We start from the raw sequence: 13,763 nt of genomic DNA on the forward strand, positions 1-13,763 counted from the left end.
CACAATCACAGAACTACAGTGATTTCTGGGCTTTGCCAATTTCTACCGCCATTTCATAAGGAACTACAGTATCATTGCAGCACCACTCACGTCATTGATAAAGGGTAAACCCAACATGTTGCCATGGAACGATGCCGCATACCAAGCCTTCGTCTCCCTCAAGTCAAGCTTCACGACCGCTCCTATACTGAAACACCCTAACTCAATCTTCCTTTCGTCGTTGAAGTAGACACTTCTCACACTGTCACGGTACCCCAGGCAAGCTTTACACTTGTGCATTCTTCTCCAGAAAGTTAAAATCAGCAGAACGAAACTATGATGTGGGGAACAATGAATTACTTTCCATGAAGGCAGCACTTGAAGAGTGGCATCACTGGTTAGAGGGGGCAGTCCACCCATTCAAAGTTAGCACTGATCACAAGAACCTTGAATACATCAAGACAGCCAAGAGACTGAATCCAATTCAAGCCCAACGGAGAGTTCCAGAGGGTAAGGACCTCCTTCTTGATGGCGCTGTACTTAGTCTCTCTCAGCGAGAGTTTGTGACTTGTTAACAGCATGGGATGCTCCTCCCCCTCCAACATCTGGGACAGTACCACTCCCAACCCCTTGTACGATGCATCCATTTGCAAAATAAAAGGGAGAATAAATTCAGGAGAGTGCAATATAGTGCAGCTTTCATCTGCGTGAATGCCTGCTGACATGGCTCCATCCACTGGATTGATCGGGTGCCCCCTTTTTAGTAAGATCAATGCCTGCTGACATGGCTCCATCCACTGAATTGATTGGGTGCCCCCTTTTTAGTAAGATCAGTCAGCGGGCTGATGACAGTCAATAGTTAGGCACAAATCTACAATAATAACCAGCCAGCCCCAGGAACTGTCTCACCTCCTTTTTGGTCTTCAGTCTTGGGCATGCTGCAATCACTGCAGTTTTATCAATTTGGGGCCACACCTGTCCATGACCCAAGTGGAAGCCCAGAAACCATACTTCCACCCTTCCAGCTGCATACTTCTTAGGGTTTGCAGTGAGTCCTGTCCATCTGAACAACTTCAGGATAGCCCTCAGATGCTGCAGGTGCCGCTGCCAATCATTACTTGAATAAGGATGTCATCCAGATAGGCAGCGGTGTAAGCAGTGTGCGGACAGAGGATTCTGTCCATGAGCCGCTGAAACGTAGCCGGGGCCCCGAACAAACCGAAAGGTAGAGTGACAAATTGGTGTAAGCCAAACCGTGTGGGATATGCCATTTTTTTCACAGGATATGGAGTTATTGGGATCTGCCAAATCCCTTTGTCAAATCTAGTGTTCTATAATCCACACAGAACTGGACTGGGCCGTCACTCTTCAGAACCAGCACCACTGGACTGGCCCAGTCACTGCGGGATTCTTCTATTACCCCCATATCTAGTATGGCTTTTAATTCTTCCAGAACCACTTTTTTGTATTCAGGTAACCAGTAGGGATTACCTTAGTAGTGTACCACTTCCCCTGGGGTCATTTCGATATGGTGCTCGGAGATTTGTATGACTGGGAAGGGGTGAGAACACTTCACAGAATTCTCCTTGCAACCTGGCAACCTTCGTGACTTGTGACTCGATCATTGGCTTTTAAGTTCATCTCTAGTCTGAGCTCCTCCCTCTCCAGAACCACCATTGCCAACATCATGGGGACTGCCTCCCTCCATGGTTTTAGGAGATTGTGGTGGTAAATCTGATGTGCTACACATCTATCTGTTCATTTAACCTCATAATCGATTTCCCTGACTCGCCGTGTGACCTCAAAGGGTCATTGTTACTTGGTGAGTAATTTAGAGCTCAATGTGGGCAGTAATACAATGGTGCAAATTCCCAAAGCGAGTGCCCCTATTACACAGCCAGCTTTGACATTCTTGAGCCTGGAGCAAATTCTCCTGTTTTAATTGCCCCAGTGTGTGGAATTTTGTTCTCTGGTCAAGAACCTATTGAATTTAGTTTTTGCTGTTTGAAGTTTCCTCCTCCCAATTTTCCCGTGCAATGTCGAGCACACCACGCGGTCGATGCTCGTACAATATATCGGATGGTGAGAACCCCATGGAGGCTTTATATATATATAATATCATGGATTGTAACATTTTGTTTAACAAATAAATGTATCTACTTTTCCTGTAAAGGATTAAATGTTTTTTTTTTTTTACTTTTTTCAATTTGTCAAAGATACTATATACAGTATTCAGCACAGTTTTTTTTTTGTGCTACTTATATAAATTGTAACAAAAAAAATATTTCAAATTATTGACAAATTTATTTTTATAGATTCCATGAGGAGACCTTCAAAATAAATAACAATTGTAAATATTAATAAAAAGATCATTCATACTATTCCAAGTTAGATTTATGTGCATGCTTTAAAAATGTATAAATCGATATGGATGTGTAGAATTCATGTATTTCTATAGGAACTGTGTAGGCTACATTGAATTTTGATTTTTAATGCATGACATCTGCCATTTGCAATTGTAGAATGACCCTTTCACATCATGTGCTGCAAGCTTATAGTGAAGTATTAGCAAAGTGTTTAGTCGTTTATGAGGAGAAACATTTTTGAAAAGGCATGAGGTAGGCTACACAAGCACATTTGTCAATGATGAAACTTCCTGTAATGTAACTAGAATAGGGGAAAAGAGCGACAGAAAACAAAAAGAGTGGTTCAGTTTGGTGCCAAATGAATTATGTGTACACAGGGATTAGAGGCCCACACAATCTTGCTGTTCACTGAGAGTATCTCTCCAAACCCCTGTTCAACTCCAAAAAGAGTGGAGGTGGAGGGAGTTACACTCATTGATCTGCCATTGCCAAAGTGATCTCTATGAGAATTGCAAGACATATTCCAGGCCTCTGCCAGTTTACCTCTCACGTGCTGTCCCAAATATGGATGGGGAACAAAGAATCTCTCACACCATAAATCATCACACAGCTCTGAAAATGTGAATAGAACACACGTGTTTTAAGTACAGCCATCATTTACAACTGTTTTATGCCACGTGTCCGGGTCGCATAAAGAATATATATTTAGCTTTTTTTGCATTAATGGCAATTAAGCACATTTTCCCCCAAAACTTCTCATGCATAATTGTTGCTTTTGTTTCATTCTTATTTTTCTTAAAGGTTATAGTTGAGGATTTTTGTGTATTCCAATAAAAAATATAATAAAAAGCCATTCAAATCAGCAAAAATGGCATTTCAGTTGATAACATGCATTGGTAAAAACTGAAGTCACATTGTGAAAACTCTTAACACAGTCAGTGTAACAGAAGTGTTTGTGGACCAAACTGTGTACTGTATGAGTTTCATTGCTTTCACACAAAATTCATTCAATGACCACTTTTCTCTTTTCTCATTTATACTCCACCACCTGCAAAACTAGGGTTATGTGCAGCACATGTTTTTAAATGCTAATACTCTGTTTCTACAACTGTTAAAAACACATTCAAAACAGAATGATGGCAAATGTCATGCATTTCTGCAGTAACCAGACTGAAATATATAGAAAATCTTAGCAGAATATTTAATCATTCCAAACACAGCTGATTGCAGTTTCAGCTGAAATCCTACCCAAGTGTTCTGTTTTTAGTCTCGTTACCAAACAGACAAAAGATGATGAGCTTCAGAATTATTTAGTTTGGAAACTTGGATCAAGGAAGACAGGTTGGTGGGGAAAGAAGAGTGGCAGAGAGAGGGAGAAGTGTGGAGGAGAGGAAGACCAAGAGCGGTGGTCTCTCATGAGATAAGGGCCACAATTATGGTCACCATCCACATGACCAGATGTCCTTACTGGATGCCATGAATGTGGGGTGTGGAGACATTTCTCCTGAAGGCTGCCAGGTTTGGATTAGACATTCCAGAAGATACTTTCCAAGATCGCCAGAGAAGACACAAGATGTGATGTTGATGAGAACTTGTAGCCAAATGCAGGAGAGAGGGAGAACTAGAACTCTCACAGTACTGTACAGTATGAGTGATTATACTATACATATTGTTGATATTTTTTAATGATTATTATTGCAGCCCTGGATTTACACCTGAGCTAAATTATGTCTAACACCTGTCTCTAGTCCCAGTGACCATGGGGAGAGCGGCATATAAACGGCCACGCCACCACCACAGAGCGAGAGAACGACACGAGTGGCCAGTGCCTGGCGTGTCTTATTAAATGTTACTGTGAAGTTGAAGAGTTTATATTGAAGTTTATATACTGTGTAGCTGAAGTCTCAGAGACGTTTGTTGACAAAGTTTGTGTGACACTGATCTGACTGAACTGTGAAAAGCTCTGAGAAGAGTGCACGCAGAGTGTTGAAGCTCTCTGAGCAATGATGCAGTCAAGCAAGGCTCTTTATTTATCTGCCTTCAACACTCTGCCTGCACTCTTCTCAGAGCTTTTCTCAGTTCAGTCAGCTCAGTGTCACACAAACTTCTGAGGCTTCAGCTACACAGTACATATAAACTTCAATATAAACTCTTCAGATTCACAATAACATTTAATTATATACATTATTTTTTATTTGCATTATTAGGGACCTCCCTAAAAATGTAATAAAATAATATATATATATATATTTTCTAGCACTGTTCACTCAATTTGAATACTTGTTCTTTTGTCTATCGCTTGCAATTTCTTTCCTTGTTCTTATTATATTATGGTTAGTTGACTTAAGATCTTAGAACAGTTATTTTTGCTAGAAATTGGTATTAACTACTGACATTTATAACTACAACACTATAAGGCCATGTAAAGCTGCTTTTGAACGACATCTTGTGAAATTACTAAAATCTTGTTTAAATTAAAATTGTATATATTTATATAATCAAATATTGTAACTTACATAACCACCAAATCTGCAATTTCACATTTCTGAAAAACCTCTTATAACAGGGATTGATGGGATTTTCTACAATGACAAACAATGATAAAGGTAATAAATGATTAATGATGATTAAACATAACAGGATTGACAGGGTGTGATATTTTGATGTTTTATGTAGGGTGAACAGAGTACAAATGTAACAGTGTGCCGTTGTAATGCAAGTTTGAACATTATCAGTTTTCACATTCTCTTTTTGCACTTATAATTTTTAGGACATAGGCTAGTCCACATTATTGTTTTGATTTATTTATGTCTGTTGATTGTAGGGCACTATCAAGTAAATTAAACATATTGCAGTTTTTGTTGATCGCATTGGTACTATTATCACAAGTATGTGGTAAATCCTCACAACTGCTAGTACAAAACCCAAAGCAGATCATCAAAAAAACACATTCAATTGACTAAGTACAACACACAAAATTACACAGTAACTTTTTCACCACACCTAATCAGTGTGTCATCAAAGAAATACCTTTCATATGAAGTAATTGTCTTTCACAATGCAATGCTCACAATACTTTTGATATGCTTCTCTTCTGACTTGCGTAAATACATTTGACCAACACTTAATCCAACTGCTCTTAATGGTTAATCACTGAACCGTTTGGTAAACCTATAGATTTTAAATTGGTTTGTCAGCTTTATACAGTATATGGATTTCAAGAACTACACAAATAAAAGGTGTGTTTGTATGAACATCTAAATAACATGTAACCACACATAATGAATACTCGTTATTGCTAATTGAATTCACATAGAGGTAACCACAATTTGTTGTCATATAGGTAAAGGGGGGTAAACACTGGCAATTTCTTTCAACACGGAGCAGGATAGACAGCAAGGAATAGGAAGAGCTGGTGGACAAGGGATACAACAGAGAGGTGGGCATGGGCACCAACAGAGAGGTCAGAGAGGTAGGCATGGACACCAACAGAGAGGTCAGAAAGGTGGGCATGGGCACCAACAGAGAGGTCAGAGTGGTGGGCATGGGGACCAACAGAGAGGTCAGAGAGGTGGTCATGGGGACCAACAGAGAGGTCAGAGAAGTGGGCATGGGCACCAACAGAGAGGTCAGAGAAGTGGGCATGGGCACCAACAGAGAGGTCAGAGAGGTGGGCATGGGGCCCAACAGAGAGGTCAGAGAAGTGGGCATGGGGCCCAACAGAGAGGTGGGCATGGGGCCCAACAGAGAGGTGGGCATGGGGCCCGTCAAAGGGTTGGTCATCAGAGAGAGGGAGGCCATCATCGTTGATCATGTGGTGAATTGAGGCCTTACTATGGCAGAGGCTGCCAGATACGTTTATCCAAATCTAAAAAAGATCAACTGTCAATTCTATCATCCAAACTTTTCGCCAAGAAAATCGGTCCTGGAGTCCGGAGGATATATACTATGCTTTAACATTACATTTACAGTAAATTGTAATGGATGTAAATTCATAAAACATGTTACAGTATTCTTACAGTATGATCTATTGACAGTATACTCTGTTCTGTGCTTAGAATTTACAGAAATCCCCATAGTGGTGGCTGGGGCTGTGTGTTGGCTGACCAGAAGGAGTGGGCATTGGTGGAAATGGTGAGGGCCAGGAATGATATACGGCTGTCGGAATTAAAGCAGGCAATTGAGGAGAACAATGACACATTTGCCAATGTAGCATCCATCAGCCTACCAACAGTAGTCCGCCTTTTGAAGAGGTACCAGGTATCAATCAATCACATTTACCTGGTGCCTTTTGAGAGAAACAATGACCAGGTGATACAACTGAGGGTTGAGTATGTTAAGGTACAGCACTATTTACTGTGTTACTGTTACTATTTGATGCATTGCCTTCTTCATATATATATATATATATATATATATATATATATATATATATATATATATATATATATATATATATGTTGGAACTACACTGTAAAAAGAACTAACCAAAATATATTTTTTAGAGCGTGATGGTGCTTGATGCTGATGTGAACATCACATGTAAATTTTTGTTGATGAGGCGGGCTTTAACCTGGCCAAAACTCATCACCGTAGACGGAACCTCATCGGCCAATGGGCCACTGTCCAAGTGCCTGGACAACGTGGAGGAAACATCTCCATGTGCGCAGCTATCCCTGGAAATGGTGTTGTAGGATGGCCATTACGTGGCTCCTACAATGCTGCACACCTCATTGAGTTTCTCAATGAAACTGAACCAGCCTGTCAAGGTGAAGGGGTCACCTATGTGATTGTGTGGGACAATGTCAGGTTCCACCATGCAGATGTGGTTCAAGCATGTTTCATGAGCCTCTACCTGCCCCCATACTCTCCTTTCCTTAACCCTATTGGGGAATTATTTTCAGCATGGAGGTGGAAGGTCTGTCATTGCCAACCCCTTGAGCGCACCACCCTCCTTCTGGCCATGGATGAGGCATGAGATGACATCAGTGTAGACCAACGTCAAGCATGGATTCGCCATGCCAAAGGATTTTTCCCAAGGTGCAAGAACAATGATGGCATTCATTGTGATGTGGACGAGAATCTACGGCCAAATGCTCAAGACAGGCTTGATCCAAATTAATATAATGTGTGCTAAATGTTATGTTTTGTTTTCATTTAATTAATTTGTTTTATTGAGCGGTGTACATTTGATTATAGAGAGTAAACCTATTACAGTCATATCTGAAAAACACAATTTGCCCAAATGATTGTAGAGGATGTCTTCATTGATCACATCTTGATTACACATGGGACATATATTAAGGAAATTTTTGATTCTGTAAATGTTGGGTAAGGTAAGTGTATTGCCTAATGTGACAACTGTGTAATCTGTCTTTTACAGTACTATAGCATATTATTTAAGCACTTCTAAGGGCAATTTGAAACATGTATCTTGCATTGTTTGTTAATGGATTCACTGGTAGTTAAAATGACTAAACTGAAAAGATATCATTATTTTGTGTTTTGGTGATTAAACCATATGTTCTCATGACATTTCATGAGAAATGTATATTTTGAATCAATGGTTGTGTGGTCAGAGATGTTTACAATCCAAATGAATGCACAATGGCAAGTTTTGAATGAAAGACTGGCTGCGTTACAAGCGTCATGAGTGTTGTGAGGTTTTACCACATAATTGCGATAATAATACCAAAGCGATCAACAAAAACTGTATTACTGTGTGAAGTGGACCAAGGAAGGGACGGAAACAGATGTCAGCTTAAGGGGTAAGCTTTATTATTACAGTTAATTTACTTAATTTAGTTTACAACTATTCTTTGCTTCGTGTCAGGCTCTCTCCCCATGCTCTGTGGCTGCTGGCTTTTTATCCGCTCTCCTCACGCTACTGCAATTAGAGACAGGTGTTAGACATAATTTAGCTCAGGTGTGGGCGCCCTTACCGCTTTTCTCTCCCGGACGGGCGCTTGACCACACCCCCGCTGCCACATACCCCCACCGCCCGACTCAGGCCGGGGCGTCATCCGGCCTGCCTACCACTCCCCCCCCCATTTCTGGAGAGGAAGTCAGCGGCAGCCATCTGCACCCCCGGTCTGTGGACCACCTTGAACTTAAAAGGCTGGAGGGCCAGATACCAACGGGTGATCCGGGCGTTAGTATCTTTCATGCAGTGGAGCCACTGCAGTGGGGCATGATCCGAGCAGAGGGTGAAGGCCCGCCCCAGCAGGTAGTATCGGAGGGTGAGGACCGCCCAATTGATGGCCAGACACTCCTTCTCTACGGTGCTGTACCATGACCCAAGTGGAACCCCAGATACCGCACCTCCACACGCCCAATCGCGCACTTCTTAGGGTTTGCTGTGAGCCCCGCCTGCCGCAGCGATCTCAGGACGGCCCTCAGATGTTGCATGTGCCGCTGCCAATCATTGCTATAAATGATAATATCATCTAAATAGGCAGCGGCGTACGCGGTGTGCGGTCTGAGGATCCGATCCATGAGTCGCTGAAACGTGGCCGGGGCCCCAAACAAACCGAAAGGAAGCGTCACAAATTGGTTTAATCCAAACGGTGTAGTGAAGGCTGTTTTCTCACGGGACATTGGTGTCAAGGGGATCTGCCAATAACCCTTTGTTAAATCCAAGGTCGAATAAAATCGAGCAGTACCTAACCGATCGAGCAGTTCATCAACACGGGGCATTGGGTACGCGTCAAATTTAGACACCGCGTTGATTTTTCTGTAATCCACACAGAATCGAACAGACCCATCACTCTTGGGAACAAGAACAACCGGGCTGGACCAATCACTGTGGGATTCCTCTATTACGCCCATATCAAGCATTGCATCTAATTCCTCCCGTACTATTTTCTTTTTATGTTCGGGTAGCTGATAGGGCGTAACGCACCACCGCGCCCGGCTCGGTCTCGATGTGGTGCTGTATGATGGTTGTACGGCCCGGTAGAGGGGAAAACACATCTGCAAATTCCTTTTGTAATCCAGAAACCTCTGTGAGTTGCCGCGGTGAGAGTTGGTCTCCACAAGTAACCGGAGTGTTAAGATTGTAGTTTTTGTTTACCTCCGGTCCGAGCTCCGCCCTCTCGGAACTACCGTGGCCAACGCCACAGAGGCCGCCTCCTCTCCATAATTTCAGGAGGTTGAGGTGATAAATTTGACGTCGCGCCCTCTATCGGTACGTTTAACTTCATAATCGAGATCCCCTACCCGTCGTGGTGACCTCAAAGGGTCCTTGCCACTTGGCGAGTAATTTAGAGCTCGATGTTGGGAGTAATACTGAGTACCTTATCTCCGGTGCAAATTCCGTGAGCCGAGCACCCCGTCATACAGCCGGCATTGGCGTTCTTGAGCTTGGAGCTAATTCTCCTGTGTTAGTCGCCCCAGTGTGTGGAGTTTTGCTCTAAGATCGAGAACGAACTGAATTTCATTTTTGCTATTAGAAGGTCCCTCCTCCCACGCTTCACGGATGACGTCAAGGACACCGCGGGCGCCGCCTGCACAGTAGCTCAAACGGGAGAACCCTGTGGAGGCTTGTGGGACCTCTTGTACCGCAAACAACAGGGGTCTAGCCACTTATCCCAATTTCTAGCGTCATCGGTATGCAATTTACTGAATCATGTTCTTGAGCTGCTTTATTAAATCGCTCCACTAGGCCATCAGTCTGCGGGTGGTAAACGCTAGTGCTGAATCGATTTAATGCCCAAGAGCTCGTGAAGTTCGCGAAGTGTTCATGACATAAAAATCGTGCCTTGATCGGGTGAGGATTTCTTTCGAATCCCCACCGGAGATTATCTTGAAGAGTGCCCCTGCAACACTACGTGCGGAGATGTTGCTCAGAGGCACTGCTTCCGGATATCGCGTCGCGTAATCCACTAGGACTAACACGGCTGATGTCCGCGTGCTGACCGCTCTAATGGCCCGATGAGGTCCATCCCAATTCTTTCGAAGGGGTCCTCGACTAACGGTAGAGGCGCTAATGGCGCTTTGGGGTGGCCGGAGGGTTTACCAGCTGACATTCACGGCACGCCGCACACCACCTGCGGACGCCACCGCCAATGCCCGCCAATAGAAACGGGCTATTAGACGGAGAAGTGTTTTCCGTTCCCCTAGGTGACCGGCCATAGGATTATAGTGAGCCGCCTGGAAGACCATTTCCGGCGGCTCCGTGGAACCAACAATTGCGCTACTTCCTCCTTTGTTTGAGCATCCTGCGCCACTCTATATAACCGATCTCTAATCATGGCAAAATATGGGTATGAAATGGCGATGCCCGGCCGGAGCTGTTGACCATCAATTACTCTCACTTGGTCAAGAGCATGTTTGAGGGATTCGTCCCGCGACTGCTCCAGAGGAAAGTCCCCTCAGGGAATTCCCTGAGAGGAGGGGCGCCACCTCGCCCCTTCCCTCGTCATTCAGAGCAGCCGAGGACGGCCCCGGCTCCGCCTCCCCTGCCAAAGCATCGCACACCGCACACCTCTTTATGCAGGACCCATCCGCACAAATACCCTCTAAAATATCTTTAAAATTCGGCCAATCGGTACCCAAGATTAGCGGATGGGTGAGGCGGGGACTAACCGCTGCCTCCACACTATGGTTTTTTCCCCTGAATTTAATTGCCAAGGTCACCATGGGATACTTGTGAACATCCCCATGCACACACCTCACCCTCACCAGTTTAGCTACACCCAAAGCCCCGGGTTGAACCAAGCGTTGGTGGATGGTGTTCTGGTTACAGCCGGTATCCAACAATGCTTGGTATGTACCCCCCTGGATCCTTACCGGAACACGGTACGCTCCAGCCCGATCGAGGGCAGCCTGCGGGAAGTCAGAGACCCGCACCACCGTCCCTATTTCCATCAGCGGACACTGATCCCGGAAGTGGTCCGGTCTCCGCACCTCCAGCAGACCGCCCAGGCGCCACGGCCGCACCCGTGCTGGCGGGCGCTCCCACATGAGGAGAGCGGCTGAAGGACGGGAAGGGGTAGGCGGGTTTTCCCACGGCCGGGAAGCTGGTCTCGTGGAATCCTCAGCGCCTGCGGGGGGCAGGAACGGACCCTGGGGAGAGAGCAGAACGAGAGGGAAGAGGGGAGGGGAGAAAAACAGGGGAAGACACAGGGAAAGGGGAGAGAGAGAGAGAGGGCTCATCCGCCCTGGGAATCGGCGCCATGTGGTCCTCCGCGAGCCGTACGGCTTCCTCCAGCGACGCCGGGCGGTGGCACTGGACCCACTCCGCCGTTTTCCGGGGCAAGTGCTGGACAAACTGCTCCAGTACCACCCGATCGACCAGCTCCTCGACGTTGCGGTTCTCCGCAAACAGCCACCTCCGACAGGCATCACGGAGCCGCTGGGCGAACGCAAACGGGCGGTCGGATTTATCCAGTTTCAAGGCCCGGAAGAGCTGGTGACTTTCTTCCGGACTCCGACCAACCCGTTGCAGGATGGCTCTCCTCAGGTCAGTATAAGCCAGGAGGCTTGCTGCCGGAAGCTGTTGTGCCGCGAGCTGTGCTTCCCCGGACAAGAGAGGGACGAGGCGGGCTGCCCACTGGTCGCGTGGCCAACCCCAAATTTCCGCCGTGCGTTCAAAGAGGTCCAGGAACGCCTCTGGATCATCTGCCGGCCCCATCTTCTGTAGCGAGGGTGGGGGCAGTGTGGCGCGGGGGTCCGGGGTCGCGGCTGCGTCTGGAGCAGCCTCCTGGCTGAGGAGGCTCCAGATGGCAAGCCGGTCTTCTGCTTGAGCCCGCATTATTTCAAAGAACCGGCGATCCTGGTCCTGTCGGAGCTCCACCAGAGCCTGTTGGTGTCCCTGATGGAGAGTAGCGAGGGACTGGAGGACTTCCGCCAGCTGGGAGGACTCTATGGGGCTGACTCTGCTCCATAACTTGGGAAAAAAGATGTTCCTTCTAGTCCCGGTTTCGGCACCAGTGTGAAGTGGACCAAGGAAGGGACGGAAACAGATGTCAGCTTAAGGGGTAAACTTTATTATTACAGTTAATTTACTTAATTTAGTTTACAACTATTCTTTGCTTCGTGTCAGGCTCTCTCCCCATGCTCTGTGGCTGCTGGCTTTTTATCCGCTCTCCTCACGCTACTGCAATTAGAGACAGGTGTTAGACATAATTTAGCTCAGGTGTGGGCGCCCTTACCGCTTTTCTCTCCCGGACAGGCGCTTGACCACGCCCCCGCTGCCACATACTATTATTATTATTATTATTATCGTGGAATTATTAGTGAACATCTGTTTCACATTTCCTACTCCTCTTTCAATTTGAATAAATATTTATTCCTGACTGAATTTAAACCTAGGATGCAAAGTGACTGAGAAAATCAGACATTTAACAGTGAGACAGATAGATAGATAGATAGATAGATAGACAGACAGATACACGAAAAGACAGACAGATGAAAAGAAAAGATACAGACAGATAGACAGACAGACAGACGAAAAGACTGACAGACAGACAGACAGACGAAAAGATACAGACAGACGAAAAGACAGACAGATAGATAGACAGACAGGCAGACAGACAGATAGACAGTCAGTCAGACAGACAGACAGACAGATAGATAGACAGATAAAAAGAAAAGACAGACAGATAAATGCATCTCATCAGTGGCGGTTCTACATTGAATTGCACCCTGGGCGAGACCACCTTTGAGCAAAATCATCAATGATGTCATCGTATGAAATCTGCTCCCCTATTGGGTGATTGATACTGATGACGGCAAGGCCAGTGAGCCGTTCCTGGGACATGGTTGATCTCAGGTATGATTTGATCAACTTTAGTTTTGAAAAGCTCCTCTCTGCTTGAGCCACAGTGACTGGCAGTGTAAGTGCAATCCTGATAGTATTGTAGAATAATCATTTTTTAGATGGTATAATAATCATTCTTAGATATCAAAATACTTATATGAGTTTCTAGGCCTTTGTGTGAGCCAGGAGAGAGCATATGAGGTTACTAAAAGTGTTGATGCTGCAGAGAACACAAAGAATGGTATACAACCTTGAAATACAGGATGTACTTCTTTAATCAGTTATTATATGAATGGTGTCTTGTATTTTTGCAGCTGGTGTTTTGCTGTTTCTGTTAATTAGTAGTATTCTGACATATATCTTTGGTGTATTTCCTTTATGCTGACACGTATCTCTAAAATATATGGTGTGTCTCATTAAAATACAGGATGCACTTCTTACGAAAACACTTTTAATAAGTTAGATATCTCTTATATGATATGTTTCTGGCATGGTGTTTTACCTTGATGAGTTAAATATCTTTGGAGCTTGTATTTTCTTTCATTAATCAAATGATACTGTGTATGAACAAACAAGGCCGCCTCATTATGAGGGTACACTGAAATGTAGGGCAAAGGTAAAAGGTATGTGATAGGGACATGGCTGTTTGTCTCATA

This window comes from Xyrauchen texanus, chromosome 17, assembly GCF_025860055.1.
Source record: "Xyrauchen texanus isolate HMW12.3.18 chromosome 17, RBS_HiC_50CHRs, whole genome shotgun sequence".
Taxonomy (NCBI): Eukaryota; Metazoa; Chordata; class Actinopteri; order Cypriniformes; family Catostomidae; genus Xyrauchen; species Xyrauchen texanus.